Source organism: Notechis scutatus, unplaced genomic scaffold (genome assembly GCF_049901735.1).
Source record: "Notechis scutatus isolate UNSWTSFEM ecotype Mainland unplaced genomic scaffold, rNotScu1.2 NSCUCTG147, whole genome shotgun sequence".
Taxonomy (NCBI): domain Eukaryota; kingdom Metazoa; phylum Chordata; class Lepidosauria; order Squamata; family Elapidae; genus Notechis; species Notechis scutatus.
The window spans coordinates 12,791-18,223 of NW_028263024.1; the positions used below are offsets into that span (position 1 = coordinate 12,791).

At 44.9% G+C, this 5,433-nt stretch overlaps 1 pseudogene; it reads right to left on the reverse strand.

Moving 5' to 3' along the window:
- Nucleotides 1-258: 258 nt before the first annotated feature.
- LOC148128702 (SCAN domain-containing protein 3 pseudogene) lies at nucleotides 259-1,759 on the reverse strand (annotated as a pseudogene).
- Between the last annotated feature and the right edge of the window lie 3,674 nt (nucleotides 1,760-5,433).

Here is a 5,433-nt window from a genome sequence, read left to right on the forward strand (position 1 = left end):
AGGGTTTTTTATTTATTTATTTATTTGTTTTTTAAATTATGATTTATTTATTTTTATTTTTTATTTTATTTACTATTACACTATAATATCAACTCACCAAAATGTAGAATCAGTGGGAGCTCTGGGCTTCTTTTCCTGCAACTAGACGGTTCCATCTGGGGGTGATGGGAGACAGTGACACTCGAATTGTATTCCTTATATCCAGTCTACTCCGTAGTCTTGTTTTTGTTGCTATCAATGCAGAAAACCCCGCCTCACAAAGATAAGAGGTTGAAAATGGAAGCAGGACTTTCAGTGCTTTTGTGGCAATGTCAGGATGTTCTGCTTTGACTTTACTCCAGAATGCAAAGAGATTTGAAGTTGTTTCAAACATGGATTTAAGGCCACCATCATTTGCGATTTCAACTAGTTGTTCCTCTTCTTGTAGGGTTAAAGTTGATTCCCCTGGCTTGTTCACAAATGGGTTCCGGATCCATTCCTTCCCCAGCCTGGGGTCTTTTGCCATGGGGAAGTAATGCTCAAACTCTTTTGAAAGCTGCAACAGGTGATCATGCACTAACTGGGTGAATGAAGGTCCAAACTCAGTCTCTTCCATAATCCCTGCTACTATGTGAAACATGTCAAATATCCCTGTGTTCACGCTCCGTCTCCATAACTCCAGTTTGGCTTTGAATGCTTCAACCTTATCTGCCAACTTGAAAACGGTTGTCATTTTCCCCTGAAGTGAGAGATTGAGTTCGTTGAGCAGGTTAAAAATGTCACACAGGTAAGCAAGTTTCAAGATCCAATCAGCGTCACTGAAGTATGCTGCCAGTGGTGACTGTTTTTCCAAGTAAAATCTCTGCAGTGACTCTCTTAACTCAAAAACTCTTGCCGGCAATTTACCTCTTGAAAGCCATCTCACTTCTGTGTACAAGAGAAGGCGTCTATGTTCTGCATCCATCTCTTCACAGAGCTGTTCGAACAGACGTGAATTCAGGGCTACTTTTATGTGGTTAATAATTTTTATCACAGCTTGCAAAACGCTGTTAAGCTCAGGTGGCATTTTTCGGCTTGCCAGCATTTCCCTATGGATGACACAGTGTGTGGACTGACATTCAGAGGCGACCTCCTTGATCCGCGTTGTCAGACCTGAAAGCCGCCCAGTCATCGGAGCCGCTCCGTCCGTGCATACACCGACACAGTGTGACCAATTAAGCCTCCCTGATATGTACTCGTTCAAGGACATGAATAACTCTGCAGCTGTGGTGTTAGTTGGCAGAAATAGTGCACATAGCAAATCCTCATGTACATCCTCCTGAAAAATGTATCTCACAAAAACGAGCAATATTGCTTTGCTGTCAACATCTGTAGATTCATCCACCTGAATCGTGTACCATGGTGACTCATTAATCCTCTCAAGTAACTGTGCCTCGATGTCCTCTGCTATTTCATTAATTCTTCTTGTTACGGTGCTCGCCGAAAGGGGGATGTTTTCAACCTTTTTCACTGCAGCCTCTCCGAAAAGTTCACTGCAAATGTCCTTTGTAGCAGGCAAAATCAATTCTTTCCCAATAGTAAAAGGCTTCTTAGCTTTAGCAATGTGGTCTGCGACCAGGAATGATGCTTTTAGCGCGGACACATTTGTTGAAGTAGTGACCTTCAATAATTGTTTCTGTCCTACATTTTCCTGTTTTTTTCTTTCAAAATATTCTAAGGGCTTTTCTTTCAATGCTGGGTGTTTTGTCTCCAGGTGGCGGCGCAGTTTTGATGGTTTCATGCTTTCATTAGCAAGTCTGGCACCGCATATTACACAGAGTGGGGGGGGGGGGCGTGTGAATCACCTGTTGCGATGAACCCGTAACTCAGGTAGGAATCTTGGTATTTTCTTTTAAATGCAGCTCTCTTTTTGCAGGCAGTCTGTGACCCTTCTGCTGTCTCATTTACCCTTTCCAAAAAAATGGGCCAAAAAACACTCCCCAAAACTCCCCCAAAATGGCCCCTAAAACTGCCTGCAAATGCCCAAAAACCTGCCTGAAAATGGCTGAAAAAAGGCCTGCAAATGGGCCAAAAATGCACCCAAAACACCCCAAGAATGCCCCAAAAGCAGCCTGAAAAACTGCCTGAGAAATAGCCAAAAACATCCTGCAAATGGCCCAAAAACCACCCCAAAAATGGCCTGAAAAACTGACTGAAAAGGCCTGAAAAACCAACTGAAAAGGCCCGAGAAACTGACTGAAAAAGGCCCAAAAAGCTGACTGAGAAAATGGAGGATCAGATCCGGCGTGTGTGTCCAGAGGAGGGCCTGGGGATCAGAGGAAGGCTCCTATGTGGAGATAGGGATGCATGGAATGGACATGAGAGGGAGGAACATGAATTCTGATCAAACATTTTCTCTTCTTTTCATTTCTGTGCCTTAAGCAGCCTTGCTCCTTCCTTCCTTCTCTCTCTCTAGGGGTGTCGCAGGAAGTGGGGGTGCTGCTTTGAGCTGCTCTGCAATAGGAAATGGACTGAAACTGCACATTCTTAGTGAGGCGGGAGTTGACACTTTAAACCACTAGCCAGGATATATGAGGAACAAGAATAGCTCGCTTATAAGAAAAAAAACCCAAACCACCTAGCTGGTACATGAAAGTAGGACACTTTGCAAGATACCTGTGGTCTGGGGTGGAAAACCGATGCGACATTTAGCTACGTAGGGGCCTGAGATCCAAATGACCAATATTATCTGTTATGCATGCATTATTAGGGGAAGGGCAAAAGGGCTGAATGCGACCACCCCTTGACTCTAAAAATGGATGCAAGATTCTCATCGGGGCCCTCGGTTAGCTTTTGAGCCCTCAGGGACCTTATATCTTGGTACTAAAATAAAAGTATATTGTTTCACACCTTGTGTCCGGTGTCTTAATCTGCTTCAACACCAAGCAAGAGCCCAATTTTGGGGAAAACAAAATGGCCAAAAACATCCTGCAAATGGGCCAAAAAACAGCCTGCAAATGGGCCAAAATACACCCCCCAAAATGCCTGAAAAATGGCCTGAAGAACTGCCTGAAAAGGGCCAAAAACTGCCTGAGAAATGGCTGGAAAAACTGCCTGAAAAGGCCTGAAAAACTGACTGAGAAATGGCTAGAAAAACTGTCTGAAAAGGCCCGAAAAACTGCCTGAGAAATGGCTGGAAAAACTGCCTGAGAAATGGCTGAAAAATGGCCTGCAAATGGGCCAAAATGCCCCCATAATGCCCCAAAATGGCCTGAAGAACTGCCTGAAAATGCCCGAAAAACTGACTGAGAAATGGCCAAAAACATCCTGCAAATGGGCCAAAAAGCACCCAAAAATGGCCTGAAAAACTGACTGAAAAGGCCCAAAAAACTGACTGCAAATGGGCCAAAAAGTCCCCCCAAACTGCCTGAAAAATGGCCCCCAAAACTGACTGAAAGGGCCCAAAAAACTGACTGAAGAAGGTCTGAAAAACTGCCTGAGAAATGGCTGGAAAATGTCCTGCAAATAGGCCAAAAACGGCCTGGAAATGGGCCAAAAAACACTCCCCAAAACTCCCCCAAAATGGCCCCTAAAACTGCCTGCAAAGGCCCCAAAAACTGCCTGAGAATGGCTGAAAAACGGCCTGCAAATGGGCCAAACACAGCCTGCAAATGGGCCAAACACAGCCTGCAAATGGGCCAAAAAACGCCCCCCTCCAAATGTACAGAAAAATGGCCTGAAAGACTGCCTGAAAAGGCCTGAAAAACTGCCTGGGAAATGGCTGAAAAACAGACTGCAAATGGGCCAAAAAAACACCTCCCAAAACTCCAGAAAAACACCCGAAAAATGGCCAGTTGTTGGGCCTTTTTTGGGCCAAAACAACCTGAAAATGGCCTCCCATGTCCTGAAAAGCACTGCCTGGAAACCACATGGTTGAAAATAAAAGCCCAGCTGCATCACGACTTTTTCTGTTTCTCCTCTTATCTTTTTAAAGCAGCCTTCCCTCCCTCCCTCCATCTATCATCTCTCTCTGTGTGTGTGTCTCTCTCTCTCTCCCTCCCTCCCTCCATCTATCCTCCCTCTCTCTCATCCATCCATCCATTTTCTACAGCTGCCCATCACAGCCAATGAATCCAGATGGCTGAACAATTCAGAGAAGCGATTCCTTCTCAAGAGGAAACCTTTTCAAACAGGAAAACCGTGTTTGTTTTTTTTTGTTTTGTTTCTAAAGGAACATTAAAGACGCCCAATTCAACACAACCAAGATGGGTCTGGCTGTTTATCAAGGCAGCCAGGAAACTGTGTGGGTGTGGGTGTGGGTGTTTGTGCCTTCAAACATCCAACACCCCAAATTGGGGAACAAAGCCAGGAAAACACACCCACCCCACCGAAAAATATCTCATTTCCTCTTCAGCAAAATCTGATGTTTATTTTTCCCTTCGGCAATTTAGGCTCCCTGCTGAATTCCGAGCCGTCCTTTCTTCACCGACCTCCAAGCTCCTCTTTTGTCCTTGGTGAGGTTGTTGCCCATTTCTACACAGTCTTGATTGCCGCTTGTTAGGGATAACATTGGTTACCCAACTTAGTTTGGGTAAAATAATATATATAAACTATGTTAGTGAGTTTAAGTGTATGTATCACTTTAAACTGTAAACCAAGTATTTTGGGTGCGGTTGTAAAATCACCATAAGAGGGAGCAAGAGAGCTCACTGTTTGCAGGCTTTTACTGGAATGCTGACAATGATAGATTGATGGTGATAACTGCGTGTTTGCTGAGAGAAGAAAAGGGGTTTGATTTTCTTCATATCTGACAGCAAAAGAGATATATCACTGGACTGATTGATTGTAAGTTTAATGAACTTTTTTTCGACACTGGACTTTGCAAACTGAATAACCCCCGGACTGACTGAACTTAGTGTATGACATATGGACCATTTGACTATGCTATAACTCTTGCTGGAATAAAAACTATTTAACTTGCACAGTGTATCTGTCTTACTGAGTGTAAGCTACTACGTTTTGTCTCACATATCTGCCTCTCTGCTAGACTGCCGTTGCACGTTCTGCTAGGGTGTATATCCCTAACACCGCTCTCTCACACACCTGTGGACCTGTGTCCCTGTCCGGTGGTGGGATTCAAATGGTTCGGTGGGCATGGCTTGGTGGGCGTGCTCTGCCGAACGCCGTTGCGCAGCTTTCCCCAGCGCAGCTGATTGTTGTTGTTGTTTTTTACAACCGGTTCGGTTGAACCGGTCCGAACCGGTAGCATACCACCACTGTGTCTGTTGTTCTGCAAGCCCCACCCCCACTCCCATTCCCCCATTCCTGCCTCAGTCCCTGAGACATTGGCCCTGAAGAGCTCCGCTTTCAACGGAGATAGTCCTCGACTTAACAAGAGGTAAATTTAGTGACCATTCCGCATGACAACGGCACTGGAAGAAAAGGGACTTACGGAATGTGCGTTTCATGCTCGAG